The sequence below is a fragment of the Mustela lutreola genome, chromosome 6, assembly GCF_030435805.1.
Source record: "Mustela lutreola isolate mMusLut2 chromosome 6, mMusLut2.pri, whole genome shotgun sequence".
NCBI lineage: Eukaryota > Metazoa > Chordata > Mammalia > Carnivora > Mustelidae > Mustela > Mustela lutreola.
In genome coordinates this window covers 17,008,469-17,028,692 of record NC_081295.1, presented here as the reverse complement: position 1 = coordinate 17,028,692, position 20,224 = coordinate 17,008,469, and the positions used below count along the sequence as shown (strand labels likewise).

The window sequence follows — 20,224 nt, the reverse complement described above, 5'->3', positions numbered from 1 at the left end:
TAGGTACCTTTTTAAGTCAAAGATGACATCATCAGTTTACACATAAGTTGACGCTCCTGTATTATATAGCGAGAAATCAGGAGCCTGACCTATATACTGTACAAATACTTATGACATTTTTGAGAAAAATGTCAGTCTTATCCTCAAGACCCCTACGGTCTAACTCTTTCTAAAAGTCAGTCAACTCCTTATCAAAGCTGACTCTTAAATTTTCAGAACAGAATGTCAATTTTGCTGTTTATACTTATGTTATCTTAAGAAGATGAATTACCTCAGGGCACCTAACTGGCTCAGTAGGTGGAGCACCCGACTCTCGTTCTCAGGGTTGTGAGTTCAAGCCCTATGTTGGGTGGAGAGCCTACTTTAAGACACACACACACACTGAAATTTAAAAAAAAAGAAAAGAAAACGAATATCTCTTTAATTAATAGTACATAATTGTAATGTTGAATATTTTGCTAGATAACTGGGAGTTTCTCCCATAGTTTCATATGAAAACAGCATTTGCTGTGTTGAATATTGCAGAGAAAGTCTCCAGGAAACAAGTTGACTCTATTCCTCTGGGGACTCTAACAACTCACTTAGTATTATATCTGCAATAAATCACCCAGAATGTACACGCTTGTATTATATTATCTCAGTTTCCTACAGAAAATTTTTCACTGGGCTAAGATTTAATGTGACATGAGAGCCAGTGCTTCCACTTTTCAAAACTTACCCTAAGGAAGTGATCCAAATATTGACATGCATTTATTTAGCTCTATCCCTGCTTTGTTCCAGAAAGACTCAAAGGCTTGCACAAATTATCGAAATAAAAGAAATTCGAGTAAGTAGGTAAAGGAAGGAGGACAGAAGGTAGAAACGGAGGAGAACACTCGGGGAACCGCGCTGGTATCCTTTACGTAAGGTGTCCGTTACAGTCCGGTCCAGGTTTGCTAGAAGCAGGCCAAAGATGTGACTCTCTACATTTCTGGCAGCTCATAGCCCTGAAGGAAACACATCCAGTTACCTGATTCCCTGAAGAACACAGTAACATGAAATGAACATAGTAACATTAACACTACTCAAAACCAAAACCAAAACCAAACAAAACAAAAAAACCCAAAACCAAAACAAAAAAAACAACTATTCCTGGAATTGAAATGAGAGGAATTTCTCAGATGCGTCATCATAAAGAAAACACAGAACATGAGAAAGGAAGGAAGAAGAAAGAAAGAAAGAAAGAGAGAGAGAGAAAAGAAAACACAGAAAATGTAATAAGCAATATAAGCAGCAGCATTCTTGATATAAATACACAGACACACTGCAAAGAGGTGGCTCTTATCACGTCCATTAGCGTGGGTCCACTTCCAACATGAAATTCAATAAAAGCGTTTATATGGGAAACTAAATGCAGTTCATCATCCAGAATAGGAAAAGCGAGATGTATAAGGATGTTCACTGCAGCGTTTTTATAGCGCTAAATGACTGTTAAATTGCAGTAAATCTGAAAATCGAGAGTTAAAAATATAATCATAAAAATTATGTAGTAACAAGAAAAAACATAATGTGTTAAGGAAATAAGTGGGACACAAAATTAAGAGAATAGTATAATTGCAAACACGAGGCTGTATCTGGCGGTTCCCATATCCCCAGGGCCTTTTACCGCTTAGGGAACCCAGCTGAGATTCCCTGTGAAAACCATAATTGCATAAGGGCAAAGATGATTACATTTGCCAACATGAAAAGATTGGCAGATTTGTATTTTACTCCCTCTGTTTTCCTAACCAACAGTAATAAAGGTACCGTGACTTTAAAATAAGAACAAATACATAATGCTTCCTGTTTTTTCAGAGAAGCCATATAAGAATGGACTCTGTGAGACAAGGTGTACACAGTCAACTCAACACTGTCCAATCTGATACTTGGTATTCTTTATATAAAGACCCCCACGAACTCATTTCTCTTCGAACTTAATGCTTAAAACCAGAACGCATCTCCTCCTACAGAAGCCAGTGGGCAGCACAACGTGCTTTCCTTTTTGCCTTATCTGCCAGGGAATCCTTAGCTGAACTGACTTCTAAACTGTGATAATTATCTCCCATTAGAGGCTCAGCAAAATCTATTTCTCTGTTCTTTTTCATTGATTTTGTCTTTTTTATGTTTAGCTGTATTTTCCGCTGTTTCCGCACCGTAAGCCAACTTAAAAACATTTTGTAGAAGTAAGCAAACACATGCACATACGAAACGGTAATCAAAGAAAGGTGCATCTGCTCAACATAAGAAGGAATTGCTAACGGAATGAGCTGGCCAACGACGGAAGAGGCTAGTTCTCTGGGGTTTCTGCCCACCAGAGGTTTGCAGTTCCTTTTCAAATTATAAAAGAGTCCTCAGAAAGAACAATATTAGACTAGACAGTCCTGGCAAATTCTACTAGGCTTATCAACAAAGAGAATGTGATATGTGAACAAGAAGAAATTTTAAAGGTGCTTTAGTCCCAATCCCTCCTTTACTGATGGGAAAAACAAAGGCCCAAGTTCAGAAACAAACTGCTGGCTGTGTGCAGGGCTGAAAGCCAAATCGAGTCATCTGGGGTGTCAGCAAATGACAGTAGGAACAGCAAAACTTTCAACCTCTTATTTCCCGATTCCTGATTTTGTTTGTTTTAACCAAGTAATAATTTACTAAGTCCTCAGGAGACTGTTTTAGATCTCAACGCTTTCTGAATGGCATCTTTCTGCACCTCCTTGTCAAAACTCTCGGGAGGGGCGCCTGGGTGGCTCAGTGGGTTAAGCCTCTGCCTTCGGCTCGGTCATGATGTCATGATCCCGGAGTCTGGGGATCAAGCCCGGAGTCTGGGGATCGAGCCCTGAGTCGGGCTCTCTGCTCAGCGGGGAGCCTGCCTCCTCCTCTCTCTCTCTCTCTCTCTCTCTCTCTGTCTGCCTCTTTGCCTACTTGTGGTCTCTGTCTGTCAAATAAATAAAATCTTAAAAAAAAAAAAAAAAAACAACTCTTGGGAAACTTTCCCCATGCTGGAGAACTTGGGTTCTGAAGTCCTCTTGCCCCCACCCACTTTCAGTAACTACCAGACATATTAAACACAGTGACCATGAAAGTCACTGTGTAATGTAATGAATGATAATCAAAATACCTTGAAATCAATTTTTATCTTCTTGCGAAAATACAAAGGACTTTCTTGTGTATTAGCTAATTTATTTTCACAGCATACTGTCTTCTTCCACTTTTTTTTCACTGTTTTTACATACTCATGACAACTATTGATAATGTGCTCTTTATTCATAGACATTTCCAAAAGGTAATAGCTCTCATTCTTGGAAATTTCTTTATATTGAATGAGGACCCATGATATATAAGATAGGTTCCTGCTGTTTATTTTAGATAAGGATTTAATGACGGTTACACGAGGCTCTGTCTGTCTGGTTACATTTCCTTTGTCATCGCTTGGTGCTCACATAGCTCAGGTCACATTCAGGTAAACCTTTCACATAAAGACAACCCATCCCCTAGTGACAGGCTGCACTGGGAAGGCTGGCCAACCATCCTCCTGATGACTCACGAGCTCAGGGGTGACACAGGTGAACAACTGCTAATACTCAGCATAAGCCGTCACTACTCCCAGAAAAAGTTCAAAGCACACTTTCCAGTGCAAGGGGGGCTGACGCCTCCATCCTTCTGTGCAAAAGGCAGCGCTCTTTATGCATAAGAACAAAATGCAATTGCATTATTATTGAGCAGATGCCTCAAGCACACAGTGTGCTCCGCGCTTTTTTATGTAATATTTTATTTAATCCTGATAACAACCCTGTGGGATATGGATATTATTTTCCTCACATTACAGAGGAGAAACTGAAGTGTATAGAGAGATTAAGTAATTTGCCCCTGGATACAAAGCAGATAAGTATTAGTGCTATGATTCAAAAGCAGGTGATAAAACTCTGCATCCCACACTCTTATACCAACCGATCCCTACTCCAGCTGTCTCCCTCGACTGCCAAACATTAAGTATTTTCAGGCAGCTCCCAAACAGCAGTGCTGCTCACAGCTCTGGAAGCTACTCTTGAATCATGAGATGATGGTAACACTGCAGATAAAGCCTGTTTCTGCAACTGACATCTTTTAAAGGGAAACAGAGGTTGAACGTTTCCTCCTTGAAACATTGTACTCCTTCCATTACCACGATTCTACTCTCTCTTTCTCATTGTGTCTCAGGCTGCTCTACCTGCATCTGCTCCTTCAACATTGGTTCTGACCCGGGACTTCACATAATCTGCCCCACCCAGTGTTTTGAGCTACTGCAGACGTCCAGCTTCTGATGATATAATGCACATCGGCGACTCCCTCTGTAATGCTGTCCTTACTCTTGCCTTCTAGATCCCTCAGGCAGCTCCAATGTACCAAATCGAAACTCACTCCTCAAGTTTCCTTCCAGATGGAATATTCTCTCAGTGAAATGGCACTGCCGTCCTGAAACCCCGAGAGTTAAACTAGAGATCTGGGGGTCACCTTGGCTTCCTCTCTCCTTGACTACTGCAGTCAGCTCAGATGCTGGATTCCCTGCCTTCATCATCACTGTCCTTCTGCCACAGTCACCCAAGCAGTCTTCTAAAACCTAAGTCTGAACCTGTCATTCTCCTTTTGAAAGCTTTCCAAGTGTTTCCTGTTGCCTAAGTTCAGATGCCCCGAGACAATTCTCTGCTGTACCCTATCTTCAAGGTTTAAACACTTATCTGTAGTTTTGCAAATCACTATGCTGCTTCCTGTTTTTGTGCATTTGTACAAACCGCTAACTCCAATTAGAATGCCATTCTATTCATGTATTAGAAACAGATTCATTTTTCAAGGCCCCGCCCAGGCATCTCCTCCTCTGTTAAGCCTCTTGGTCTAAGCAAGCAGACTGGCTCACTTGGTCCTTCAGATCTCACTCTATATTGACTCCTGCTATTGAATTTATTCCAAAGTGTTGCTCCAGTATATTGTTGGGGATCAGGAATTCCTATACCGTCGAAGGTCCTTCCACCTGGACTAAGAATCAAATTGACATAAAATAGATTCACAGGAGAAAAACAGATTTAATATAAGCATACATATGGGGAATTCACACAGACATGGAAATTCCAAAGACAGCCGAGCTAACTGAGGTATATATGTCATTCTGAACTAAAGAGAAGGGGGTAGGGGTCTGAGATTTCAGAGGAAAGAAATGTACTTCACAGAGTGATAAAAAGAGCAGATGCTTCATAATTAGTTTGCCTTGTCATACAGATGAGTCACCCAGATAAAATGTATCTTTGTTAATGACCCGTATTCTGGAAAGGCCCCAATTTAGATTCTTCTATGTGCTCAAGTGAGGGACAAAACAATTTCTCTTGAACCCACAGGGTCTCAAGTGCCTTCAGCTCAAAATAATCCACATGCCAAAGTGGCACATTGTGGGGGTGGGGGGAGGGCAGGACCTGTCCTGAACCCCTTCAGTATGTACAGTGTGCCTCTTCTATTGGATCCTGAGCCTTCAATTGCATTTATTACAAAAGGCATGTCAATGAAATATTCTTTCTTGGCCTTTGATGTGGCTTCCAATAGGTGTAACATCTTTTCCCATCTCACTGACTTAGGATGTGGCTGTGTGATTCCTTTGGTGTGGGGGCAAACACAATATATGGCACATCCTCACAGGAGCTTTAAGTAATCTGAATAGTTTGCTCTGCCCCCACCTTCTGCTCTGCACCCTGAGAGTGCTGCATCCCACACAGCCACTGCTGCTCCCCTGCCCGGAGTGCCAGCATGAAAGCTGCGTGGACCTGAACCCAAGGCTGGTACCACGGACAGAGCCTCGCCAAGCACAAACAACTAACAGTGCTCATGCAAATGAGCAAACCACTGAATTTTAGGGGCACCAGTGGCACAAACTAGCTAACAGAGGGCATTTTAAAGAAAGTGGCATGATTTCTCAGTAATATTTAAAAGATGTCAAAAGATCCCATTTTGAAGGTGGTTACACCTTGCTCACACCAACTTGTGTTACGTTGGCCAAGTAACTTACACTCTCTGACCTTCAAATCCTTCCATTATAAGATGAGTGTTATGACTAGATGATCTGAAGGTCCTTTTCTGTTCAAATTCTCTAATTCTACTGTTCTAGCAGGAAGTTTTACAGTTATAAATATAGTCATTGCAACGTTTGAATGTGGTGGAGAAAAATTTTAATTTCTACTTTCTGGAGGGAAAAACATGAAAATCCTGGGCGTTCGGCGTTGTGACAAAGGCCCACTCAGGAAAACGTGGTGGGTTATACATATTTATATATGATGATAAACATGCTTGATACTTGAGATTCCACCCCATTTGCTGGGCATCCCTCCCACTCCTGATAGCTCCATTATTGTACCTAATCCTTGTTTTTTACAACCTAAATTACCAAAACTAAAAAAAAAAAAAAAAAAAAAAATGCTGAAACTACATCACAAATTTCAAATAGAAAAGAACAAAACCACTATCTTCTTAGGTCCATCCTACGCAGCAATTAACATAGTTTCACGGTCCCTTTGTTATGTCTTGACAGCAAGCTGCCAGGATGGGTCAAATAGTCTGAGAGCTCATTATTGCTCAGGCTTGACTGCTAATGACAATGGCAAATATATTGCTTGCTCTGTGCCAGGCAATGTCCTAAGTACCTTTCTTGTACTATATTAGCTCATCTAATCCAAAGAACAGCACCAAGAGGTAAATACTATATATATTTTTAAAAGATTTTATTTATTTATTTAAGAGAGAGGGAACATGAGCCATGGGACTGGGGGGTGGCACGGGAAGCAGACTCCCCACTCCCCCACTGCCCACTGAGCAGGGAGCCAGATTTGGGGCTGGATCGCAGGACTCCAAGATCATGGCCTGAGCCAAAGGCCGACGCTTAACTGACTGAGCCACCCAAGTGCCCTGGTAGATACTATTTTCAATCCTCATTTTGCTAAAGAGGGAACTGAGGCACAGGAAAGCTGAGTGATTTGCCAAAAACCACCCCGTATAAAAGGAAGAATCCAAACCCAAACAACCAGGCTCCGGAGCTCATAATCACAAATTGTAAAACCTTGAATGGGAGAATCCAACTGAAGCTCTGATTGACCTCATCTTTCCAGCCTACATATTCTCAGCATAAAATTCTGCTTCCAGATTTCTTTCCAATTGCCAATGTAAAAAAGCGATTCTCATTTTTGCTTCAACCCATCATTATTATGTATAGTAAAACAAAGTGTTTTCCTTGATTTTAATGATTTGCTTACTCTTGTAGAAACCAGAGTAACACAGCAAATATATAAATATCTTTTCTATATGAGCGTGTCTTTTATATTTAGTTGGCACTTGTCTCCCACTGTCTAGAGTGTACAGTTCATGAGAGCAGAGACTGTTGGCCATTGTAGCTCAGCCCTCTGAACACTAACTGCACATAGTGGGCATTATATAAGGATTGATTAAATGAATGAAGGAATGAATGAATCACAAGTTCCTGAAGGCCTCGGTTATCATTTTGTTCAGGATTATACACATAATAGATAAACAGAAAATGATGCTTACTAAAATTATATAAAAATATGAATATAACTTGTTTATCTCCTTTTATACTTTTGCCTCCTCCATGTTTTACTCAGAGCAAAACATTTTTTAAACATCTGAAGGTGATAAGGAGCTAACTCTGTAGAGAGAAGGAATTTAAAGAAAGTTCCTGTCCTGCTAACACAAGTAGGAAAATAAATTTAGTACCTGCCACACATAGGCTTTTAAGACAACAGAACACTTTCTCAGATTGTAGCTTCTGTGCCAAAGTTTCTAACAACTTAATGCAAAGCACGTTTCTAAAATGCATTAGAAATCACTTTGTGATTGATGCGATGCTGATAGTTATAAAGTAGCTAATATGCATATTTCATTTTAAATACATAGTTTAAAATTAGAGCTGCTAATTTATTAAATTGGATTGTACTTATTTCATTCACTTATTACATCATGAACACATTTTGGGTAACTATCACCCCATAGTAACTAGGTATCTGAATCATTAAGAAAATATAAACCTTGGTCAATTTTTTGACATGATTAAAGTAAGATTACTGCCAGTCAGATGTGTTTCCATTTATAGCACAGGCTGCTGAATATATTTAAAAATTGTAAACTTGTTTTGAACTGGAATCAGATATTCTTCTCCTTCCTATAGATTAATGGGTCACAAAACCTAAAAACAAAAACAAAAATCTCTCGTACTCTTTCTGTAATGGGACGTTATCTCATGACGTGCCACAAGAGGGAGCAAATCCCCAAAGCAAGGGTCTGATTGAAAGCCCTCCAATGGCCCATGGTTGTAAAGAATGCAAGCAGAAAATAGACGACAGCATAGTGTTTTGGTTTTAAAAGGAAGAGAGACATAAAGCATTCAGCACTATAGACAGTGTCTCGGTATAAACACCATATGAAATATGCTGATTTCGCTTCTACAGGATTCTTTCAAAAAAAAATTTTTTTTTTACCACTTTGGAATAACTAAAAGAAATTGATTAGATGCTTAATATAAGAATCAGGCAGTCTTGAAATGCAATCATTTAGTTATTCCCTGAAGTATACACTGGACGAGAATGCTCAAGACCAGTGGAAAAGAGGAAGAATTAGAAGGCCTGTGGGTCACTGACTCATTTCCAGAGCCAGGATTAATTTCCTATTCAATCCAAAACTCAACATCATGCCTTCTCAAATGTTCTTCTCTCTGCCTCCTGCTGTCTTTCACTGCTCAGCTTTTCTTTTATTCTTTTCCCTTTACCTCAGTTTGTGATCATTAAGTTTATATGTTATTTGGGCCCAAGATCCAAAGAGACCCGGGTTCAAATCTCAGTTCTGGCATTGTCTTGCTATTCAAAAATAAAACTCATGTTGAATTGATCATGATCACATTTATAATAAATACAGTTTATTACCTTGATAGTTACCTAAGCATACGGTAGTAATGAATGAATTATTTACAGATCTCTACTTTGTCAAAGTGTTCAAAATAATTCCCATTTTCATCTAAGGCATCATTTGATTTTCTTCAAAGTAAGAAAGATTCTGAATAATGGCCATTATCTGAACAAAAAAACTAATTTTGTGTGCACTATTTTCCATTTACTTCTACTCACTATTAGGTAGTGTTGACTGTTGTCTGATTCCCCGTAATGCCCTCCCTTCTTAGTCCAGGAAATAATTGTTCTCTTCTCTGGGTTCTAAATGCAATTTGCATATAAGTGCTTTATATGCATAATAATCAAATGCTTGTTATAGTCTGAGCTGTTTGTTTATACAGTTATGCCACACAACATACACAAAAGAAAGGTTCATGATGAATGGGTTAATGAATGAATCAATGAATAAATGATTTAAAATAGTTCAAAATAAATATTCCTCCCAATATTTTCTTTAAAGATTTTATTTATTTATTTGACAGACAGAGATCACAAGTAGGCAGAGCAGCAGTCAGAGAGTGGGGGCGGCGGGGGGGCAGGCGGGGGGTGGGGAGCAGGCTCCCTGCTAAGCAGAGAGCCCAGGCTCAATCCCAGGACCCTGAGACCATGACCTAAGCCTAAGGCAGAGGCTTAACCCACTGAGCCACCCAGGTGCTCCCCTGGTAAAAAAGCAATATTTTTTAATATTGCTTTTCTATATAAAGAAAAGCGAAGGGCATCTGAATAGCTCAGTAGGTTGAGTGTCCAACTCTTAATTTTGGCTCAGGTCATGATCTCAGGGTCCTAGGATAAAGATTCTTAGCAGGGAATCTTCTTTCTTCCTCTCCCTTTGCTCCATGCCCCCCACCCCAGGCTCTTTCTCTTTCACTCTCTTTCTCGAACAAATAAATAAATCTTTTTTTAAAAGAAGAAGAAAGCAAGGCAAAAAAAAAAAAAAAATTAGTAGCAAACTATTAAAATGATTCCACCTTTAGTAAACAAACATTTATCAAGAAGATTTTCTACATGCAACACACTGCTAAGTCTTAAAGTACCTTGCTCATTTCAGAAAGTTAAAAAAAAAAAACAATAGGAAGGGGGGGAGTGCAAGGAATGGTCATTGTAATAGCTGGTATTCACCTTGCAGGAAGCACTGTTTGACTACAGAGACTAGGAAAGATTAGGCTGGGAGTTGGCTTTGAGCAGTTCTATGAAGGGCTGAAATGTCAAGGTAGATAAAAATTTATGGGGTATGCAAAGGAGAGTTATCAAAGGCTTTGACTCTTCAAGATAAAAGAGACTAATGAGATACAATAACCAAATGCAATGTATGATCATTTATTGCATCAAAACACAAATAAATAAACAAAGGGCTAGCAAGGACACTAGGAGAGATTTAAGTACATACTCTGTAATAGATAATATTGTTCTATCAGTGTGAAAGTTTTTGAGTTTAATAATGGTATTGTGGTAATATAAAAGTGTGTCCTTATTCCTAGGACATGCATCCTAATACTAAAGGATTTAAAGGTGAAATAACATGATATCTGCAACTTCTATATAAATGTCTATATAAAGAGACCTATATCAATATATGAATGATGGCAAGAAAGTAAATGTCACAAAGTATTACAACTGGTGGATTAGAGTGAAGGTACACAGTTACCTTTTTAACTTCATCAACAAGATTAGGGGGAAGACTTCATATTGTGGGTCTTTATTTATTTGTCCTTGATCAGTGGTAAATTTTTTTTGTTTGTTTTAAATGTTTATATTGAGTTTTGGTGTGGGAAAAGAATGGTGTAGAAAAGAATTCTGAAACCAACTTGATCTTCATTCCTTTGAAATTATTTTTTTCCTAGATGCTCACAGAATTCTTGGTTTACACTGATACTAAATTATTTTGAACAGATACACTAGTTAAGGATCTTTTACATGCAACATTGTAAGTTCTTTTAATTGATAAGTACAGATTTTTTTCTTTAATTCAGGAAAGTTTTCTTCTACTGCATATTTAACTGTTGCTTGCATTTAATTATTCTTATAAATTTCAAGAAAAGTCTCCTGTTTGTGCATTATTTTCCCTCACAAATTTTCACGTGTTTTTTTCTGTCTCTGAGAGCATCTCAAGTATCCCTTTACATCCTGAAAGTGACAGTTTTGCTGTTTGGTATCTCCATCTTTTGCCTGTTTGTGCTGCTTCTGATGCCTAATTTCTTGGAATTCGTATTTTCTTGACTTTTATAATTGCAAATCAAATGCTTTCAAGAATTGTCTTCTGTTCCTTTTAGTGAATATGTCTCCAAAAGATGACTTTTCTCTACATCTTCAGATTGTCATTTGTCATCTCTTATACTATTATTTTTTCCCAAACCACATTTTACAGAAAAAGAAATGGTTCTCTATAATCAAGTGGTTTGGGAAACTCTGGGTTGAAATGTTAGGCTTCTTTGCTATAGGGCTTCTAAGACTTGAATGTGCTTTGTCGAGTCAGGGCACAGACAATGTAATATGAGGTGCTCTTCAAATGCATTTTAACCCCTAAGCCTGTTCTATGGGCCACTTTCGGCTTATCAAAGACCTCATCTGCTGGAATAGAAGTTGGGAAAATTTGTTACTGGGTATACAGACTCTCATTACTTCTAATCCCCCCCCCCCCCATTATACACAATGAAAAGAAACTTGGCATTTCAAAAAAAAAAAAATGTGCACTGGTCCTCCTCTCCATCCAGTTGAAGGTGTGTATGTTTTCTTCTCAGGGCACACACGTCAGGGCTGCTAATGCACCAAGCCTCAGAGCAGATTGCCAGTGTTCAGTAGTTGTTCAGCCCTTGTGGCTTTGCTGGAAGAAAGGTGGATCCTCTGTACCCCCAGTATACCTGCTGACTGTAAGGAACAGAATGCAGTCCTTGATGGATGCTTGTCTGCCCCTTGAATTCACCTGCTGAAGCCCTAATCCCCAGTATGATGGTATTAGGAAGTGGGTTTGGGGAGGTGCTTAAATATAAATGAGGCCGTGAAGGTGGAATCGCCATGAAGGGACAGGGCCTTCAGAAGGAGGGGACGAGACCAAAGCTCACATGCCATCTCTCTCTTCTGCCATGTGAGGATACAGCAAGAAGGCAGCCGGCTACAAACCAGGAACACCCCTCATCAGATATTCAATCTGCCGGCACCTTGATCTTAGACTTCCCAGACTCCAGAACTGTGCGAAACAAATGCTGGCTGTTTTAAACCACCCAGTCTATGGTACTCTGTTTAACCAGAAGAATGGGTGACATACACCATCACAAGAGAGAAGAGTTCTCGTTTCTTTCTTTCTGTAAGGTCAAATTCACCCAATTTGCAACACATTGTCATTGCCTGTCAATTTCCATCTTTATAACATTTACTGTGTGGCAAGTGGCTGTCCCCTACGGATGCAGAAAAGGTGGGGGCAACCAGTGGATGCCAAGGGAAGACCCAAACCAGTAAGTCATTCCACTCAGGAGAGCAGCGGCTGCTTGGTTTCCTGGTCGCCGCATGTCCTGCCTCTCGAAGACAGAAATACACCGAGCACAGGTCAGAGCCTCCCCACTCCTTTGTGGAGCCCTGACCTGCTGTGAAAGTCGGAATCTGCTCTAGCCACTTCAAGACATTTCAGCATTCAGCGACATTCACACTGAAGGCAGGAGAGTATCCATCCAGAGTCTAACAAGTCAGGCTCAGTTTACAGAGCTGCTCTGAGCTGTATCTCGTATGTATGTCGCTTTGTTTTTTGTTTTTTTTTAAAGATTTATTTATTTGAGAGACAGAGACAGAGGGAGTGTACAAGCACGAGTTGGGGAGGGGCGGAGGGAGAGGGAGAAGCGGTCTCCCTGCTGATCAGGGAGCACAAAGCAGGGGTCCATTCCAGGACCCTGAGGTCATGACCTGAGCCAAAGTCAGCTGCTTAACCAACTGAGCCATCCAGGTGCCCTCTTACATATATTCTTAAATAGAAAACAAGAGGATGCTAACTCAAATCATTCGTAGCTAGCTACTATGTCCACCTAGAAGTATAAAATGGGACAAAATGTAAATAAAGAATCTGTTTAATTTGGCAACTAATAAAATGGAAAAAATAACAGAATGTCATACACCTTGAATTACAAAAAGGTAGCAATTTCGCCAACCTCCACATGACTTAGCAACTTCCCACTGATTTATTTAATATCTGGAATTCATTATTATAACATTACATTCAAAAAGCAGTAATAATATGCATTATTTTTGTGTTTTCCTCTATATAGCTCAAAATAGTTACACAGAAAGGTCTTTTTTCTTTTTAAATAAATGAACTAAGGTAAGCAAAACCAGAATCTAAAATTTAGATGAATTAGTATGTGGTGTTCAGAGACAAGTAGAAAGAAGAAGAAAAAAAAATAGAATGCAAGCGCCCTAAAGAATACTGTGGCTTCTAGAAATGTTAGTCATAGATTTTCAATAAGACAGAAGATTTCTCCATGAGCCAGGGCCCTAGAGAAAAGGTTCTCTGCCTGTGCATCTCTGTGTGTACGTATACGTACAGACATAAACACAAATATATATACTAGATAATAAAATGTTAATTTAACTTTATAGAGTATTTAAAACATTTGAAATATAATTTATCAGTAGTAATGTTAAGAAAAGGAAATGTTAAGAAATGCCATAACTCACCAAAAAAAGCCACTTGCTATTATAGGCAATGATATTTGCAATTAAGCTGAATACAACTAAATTATGACTTTAATTAAAAGGCATTTTCTAAGATGGCACCAACATGTTTAAAATTTAATACATTTTATATGAGATACTGAAGTTATCAACATAAAAATTTCTTTCTGCAGCATGTGCACTTTTTGAAAAGCAAAACATCTTTAACCACTATCAAAATGCTCCCAGAATCCATAGAAGTTTCATTGCATAATAAATTCAAGGAGCAATTTTTTCCAACCTTTAATCCTGACTCCTACTTGGGATATATAATTGTATTTACATTCATGGCTAATAGTAAAAGGGCTGTTGACGCACTCTTGTGGCCACTATGTCCACATTAATTTTAAATGAAGAATGAATGGATGGCTCAGGGGACCGGTATGAAACACACGCCCTCTTGCCACTGGGCCAGCAACAGATGAGCAGAGCCAGCAGATCTCAAGATGTCTGGGCGTAATAACAGCTCTTCCGCCAGTGGAAGTGAGTTTGGGTCTGAACCCTGGGCCAGGCAGAGACAGAGGCCACACTACAAGTGTTATCCTTTTCCAATTTTGTCTCTGTCTACAAAAGTCTTATTACCTGGAAACAACTAACCTGTCAAGGTGAGAAATAGTCTGTCGAAAATAAGCCTGAAGCAGAGCAAATAGGATAATTTGTGATCGTGCATGGTCCAGCCTTCAGAGGTGGAAGAAAGCGACAATGGCCTTGCTTATCTCTGCTCCTAGTGGGCTATAGGGTAAAGAGGGGAGTGTTTGAGCCTCTGCTGGCTTTGCAAATGATACAGCAACTGTGGAGATAGGAAGAACGTAACAGAAGCAAAAAAACGTGTGTGTCTTCTGCTCAAGGGGTTTACCATCTGGTTTGAAAAGCACATGTCTACCTACAGTGAAAGAGGTGTTCATAAACACAAATGCATCTTGGAATATGAAAGTTCAGTGTGAAGGGCAGACACAAGGTCAACACAAAAGGGTGAGCATCTTTCCCTGGCGAAGCTGCTTTTGAGTTACCGACTCATTATTAGCCTTTGAGTTACCTTCAGAATTAATTTATAAGACATGCAGAAATATTTACAAAGTTGTATCACTTTGCACCCACAGTATCACTCAGGCTAACGGTCCATGTTATTCAGAAAGTAGCAACAGATAACTCCGGCCACTTTCCAGCGTCAACGCTACTCTCAATGCGCAAACACACAGTCGCCCTGGCTAAGGGCATCTAACAAAAGTGATATCCCTTCTATAAGACACGTCTACCTTTTGTGCAATACTTTAGTCAAGGTCAATCTATTACTCTGAAGGGCAAAAACATTGATTTGGTTCCAATTATATCAGTATATTTACTTAAAAATTAAAATATGTCGCTATGGAGGCTTAACTTATGTTCTTTTTTTAAATTGACATAATGTGGGGCGCCTGGGTGGCTCAGTGGGTTAAGCTGCTGCCTTCGGCTCAGGTCATGATCTCAGGGTCCTGGGATCGAGTCCCACATCGGGCTCTCTGCTCAGCAGAGAGCCTGCTTCCTCCTCTCTCTCTCTCTGCCTGCCTCTCTGCCTACTTGTGATCTCTCTCTGTCAAATAAATAAATAAAATCTTAAAAATAAATAAATAAATAAATAAATAAATAAATAAATTGACATAATGTATTACTTGTTTGGGGGGTACAGGTCTGTTATCTTATATTCTTAAGAAGGGACCTCACAGCAATCATAAAGTATCGTGCAAGTTGTGCATATTCCATGAGACAGATATGTTCCCTGTAATGGAAATTTGTCACAGTAAGTACTCTGCTCAAATTCAACAGAAACAAGTCAGAAATGAGATAATGGCTACTTGTATGTCTGCCATATGTCTATTGCCTCAAACATCTCGAAGCGTTCTTGCCTTGGTCTTTTCTCCTCTCTCTCTGTCTGCCATCTCCTACGTATCTTATCTTGATACTAACCCCCCTCACTCAAGTCAGAGACCCAAGAGTCAGCCTGGATTCTACGTCCGATGGTACCTAATTCTGATCAGCCACACACTCCTATCAGTTCCATCTTCTTAATATTTCTCACCTCTCTTTCCTACTCTCTATTTGCCATACCTCTGCTCTGCTTCAGGCTGTCATCTGTGGAGATAAGCAGGATTCTCTAGAGAAGAGCCCTACGAGCTTATTCTTGATCGTGTGGGAGGGACCCACTGGGTCTGTTTCACTGTCACCCTCGATCAGAAGGATGATCTCCACTTTCAAGAGATCCCACGGTTTCCTTGGATGAAAAAAGGAGCTGCAGTTTCCCACTGTGCCCAAAGCCCATAGGTGCTGAGATTTCCAAATAACCTGGCAAATAGCTGATAAAAAAGCCAGACTCCTCAACACCAAGGCAAAGACCGCTGTCGTGGGTCCTCAGGTGATTCCCATACTTGCCCCATAAGGAAAGCACAGCAATAGACAGGCCGTGTGGCTTCTGGGCATGCCTGTGCCAGAGCACAGCCTCAGTTGGAATGCCCTGAGCTTGGGTCCCGTTGCCCCCCGGTGTGGGATGATGAGGAACTCTGACGCCTTGCACACACCTAGGATTTCAAACAGGGATGAGAGATGCCACTATTGTTTGCCCTGTCACTCCTCTGAAGACTATCATCTGTAAACCTTGTCCCTTTTCCACATGCTCTCGAAGGTCAGACCAGGTCACTTTCTGCCTAAACCTTCCCCTGTAGAACAAGGTCCAAATCCCTCACATGGTATACAAGGCCCTGAATGGTGTAGCTCCAACTTTCTTTTCCAGGCTCATTTTCTACCATTCCTCCTCTCCTCTCCTCTTCTCCATCCCCACTACACACACACACACACACACACACACACACCCCACAGACATAAAACCCTGTGCCCTTGCCTTCCTACACTGCTACCTGGCAACAGAAATTGGGCCAGAACACAAATGCTTCCTCCTCTGTGAAATCTCCTTGCCCCCTCGTTAGAGATGGGTCCCTGTCCCCACCGCTCTCACTAGGTAGCTCTGTTAGAATCTTCCCGAAGACTGGGTCCTGGGACTGTGCCTTGTTGTCTTTGCTGCCCTTCACTGAGCCAAGGCCTGGCCCGCGGTAAGCACTTGAATGTTGGTTGGAGAAATAAGCAAAAGTATAAATAAATGATGCCAACTCCTGAAGGCATCTCCCGGAATCCCGCCGATGGGCTTTTTTGCTTTGTGTCCGCGACGCCGTCACTTGTCAACTATTTCAATCTGTTGTCGCTTGCTCTTAAAAGGGTTTCACGGATGATGAATCTGGAGTCCCCTCTACTATTCCGGAGGCTTCTATATGCAGCGTTGCCCAAAGTAAAATGACAATGTGTAATGCAGAGTCTCTTCTGAAAAACCTACCTACAGCTCAGTTTTAGCCCTCTAAGTGTGTTTTCTTCAAACTGTATTTTAAACAATAGTATAAATGTGTATAGAACTCCAAACATCAACTTAATATTAATGGTGGTAACAATAATGATTGCCTTAAAAAGAATTCGACTGAAGTAAAAAAATAACCAAGCAAGTTGAGGCGCAATCGAAATTTTATATTTTTCATCAGAAAAACAATTCACTATCAGTGACAAACAACAGTAAGGCTACTAAAACTACCTGTCATGCATCTAATGAAGACAGATTCTCTGGCAACCACATATAATATGTAATATCCAAAAGTGCTGCTGTAATTCACAGCTAATTAGTGTCATGCCATTATGAGAAGTGTCACGGCCCTAACTCTCTTTCCAGATCTACTCAGACCTCATAAGAGCCGACAGCCATGCAAGGATCACAACAAGCCAATTAGCTCCCACCCCAACCCTGGGCTGCTGCTTCTCCAGCCCGCCCCAGCGTCCATAAATCACGCTCCGTCATGAAGCTCTTCTGACAGCTGTAAGCCGTTGCTGCCCAAGGAATAAAGACAATACTTCCAAGGAAAACATGTGTGGGAAACACAGAGCTAGAAGGGGGGTATTATTTGCCTTCCTGTGGCAGCAGAGCAGTCAGCAAAATGGAAGACCATCAATTCAGGCTGATTAAGGGGACAACTGCACTAAGAAATCAATCCATGGTCTATCTGACGATTCTCAGTGGTAATCAACGGTCAGCAGTGGGGTCGGTTGTTTGTGTGTTTGTTTTAATGTAGACATATTGAAGACCTTTTTCGTTCCATTTTTCTCTTGGATAGCCCTCCTTCTGGCTAATAAGAAAATGTTCCTTTCAGTAGAATATAATGGTCCGCATTTACTTTGTCCCCCAGTGAATACACAGCAATCAGATAATTTGTTTGAAAGACTCTAAATTGTTTGACTTCATTCAAAAAGAATCTATAATGATATCCTGGTTTCCAAGCAAGGCCTACAAAGCTTCCTAAATCCATAAGCAAGCGCTAGAGTATTCTCAGCACATAAAAGCCAATATCCTTGTAATTTTGTTCTAAGCCTGTAAAGCTGTTTTGTTCCATAATATTCTACTTAGAAAGTGTTCAGAATAGTCACTGCAGCCTGGGCATTATTCAAAGATATGACTCAAGTCGTTCTACTTTTAGTTTGTTTTCCTCATGGAAATCTTCTTCTATATGTTTAATGCTAATCCAAAACATTTAATCTAGCTTTTAGCTAAATAATGATTACCTAAATTTGCATATAAATATTGGGAAAGCCAAATAAACAAACAGATAGATTTAAATTGGCAATTCTCTTCTATCTCTTATCGTGAAGCATAGAGATTTCCAAAAGACTTGTTTTTTCTCCCTCGTGGTATAACATTCTCATGGAAATCTTCCAATATTTATCTATAAGGATGTTCATGGCATCATACTTTGTAACAGCAAAATAGCTAAAAAATACATAAAACATGAAATAGGTTAAATGATGCAATTCCCATCCAATGGAAGGTTATGTGGTTTCTAAACATAAAGATGTAGAAGGATATGAAAGGACACGCAAAATCGTTCACAGGACACTGGGAGACAAATAAGAAAAATGCGGCCTAGGTCCACTGTGTGTGTGTGTGTGTGCACACACAAATATGTGTGTATGTATTTATAAATACAGATAGCATATATACACACTCATATCTATATTTTTTTTTCTTTACAAGATGATCTCCATTTATTTACTGAGTACAAGTGTGTGTTTGTTTAAATATACTTACAGGTGAAGTACAGAAAAAAGCTTGCCAGGAAAGGTATTTAGATATGAAAAATGTATCTTCAGAAGGTGATATTTTTTATTCTTCTTTGAGCTTCTCTATTTATATAACAAGGCTGATATTACTTTCATGATCAGAAAAAAGTGATTAGATCTAACAAAATATTCACGCATGTCCCCGAGGTGTGGATAGGTGTGCTCTAGTATGAAGTCACGGGCTAATGGGGCATCACTGTCAGTCATGATACTGTTTCATTATCACCTTGGTCATAAGTAAGATTAGAAAGGTCATTGGTACATTCCAGAAATGGTAATCAGAACAGCATCCCCTAAGCAGGGTAGACATGAAGCCAAACAATCTGAGAACACCATATGAACTTGGAGCAGGAAGAGGCAGGGGCTGAAGGATGGAGCCTCTGAAAAAAGGTGCTTCAACACCACTGCCCTTACTGCTTTCCAGCTCCTACCCATCTGCCCCGATATTTGGGACTGCCTGGTGTGAGTAAGAAAAATGGGTCCCAAACACACACAGTCTGGCCTGAGTTCAGATCCAATCAAAGTTCCTAGGACATACTGAGCTCAGGGCTTGCTTCCCTGGTGCACCATGAAGGCTGGCCTGACCTCAGCTCAGTGAGCTAGGCGGACACAATAAAGGTACGTAGGCATTGTGTTCAATAAACATTTACTGCAGGGCAATAAGGATAAAGAAAGGCAAAATCCTTTCCCCCAAAAGGTTTATATCTAGACATAGTGCACACTTTAAAGCGGATCATAACACAAGATGGGTCCAGGCAAAACAGAAGTCAGAGCAGAGCAAGGAGAGAAAAAGTGTCACATGACAGATGGTCTGGTTGGTCTTTAAGAAAGGACGTTCTGTAGCCTTGCAACATACACCAAGAAACAAATTCTTCAAACATTTATTCATTTATTTTAGAGAGAGAGCATGAGCAGGAGGAGGGGCAGAGGGAGAGAGAGAGAGAATCCCAAGCAGACTCCCCACTGAGTATGGAGTCTGACCCAGGAAGGGGGGTTCAGGGGCTCCATCTCATGAACCCCAAAATCAAGACTTGAGCCAAATCCAAGAGTCAGACTTTTAACCAACTGAGCCACCCACGTGCCCCAAGAAACATAGATTCTTGAAGGCAGAGATATGCATGTAAGCACCTGTAACTATTAAAGGCCATTCCCAGGTCTTTCTTCCTTCCTAAGAAAATGTAAAGTAAACATGTATTTTACTCTTAATTAGAAAACTACATTTGGCTAAACTGTACATGTCATGGAGTTAACTAAATGCAACTGCCTCCAGCATTTCAATTCTTTCACTGGGCAAAGACCAATGAAACACAAAGTCAAACTGTATTGGGGAAAGATCAATTTTTGACAAGAGCGTAGTTTTCGCTTTG

General features: G+C 40.2%; 1 protein-coding gene across 1 annotated transcript in view; it reads right to left on the bottom strand.

Moving 5' to 3' along the window:
- The window catches only part of FRK (fyn related Src family tyrosine kinase), a 103,318-nt gene that overhangs the window by 27,927 nt on the left and 55,167 nt on the right, over positions 1-20,224 (bottom strand). The window lies entirely within an intron of this gene.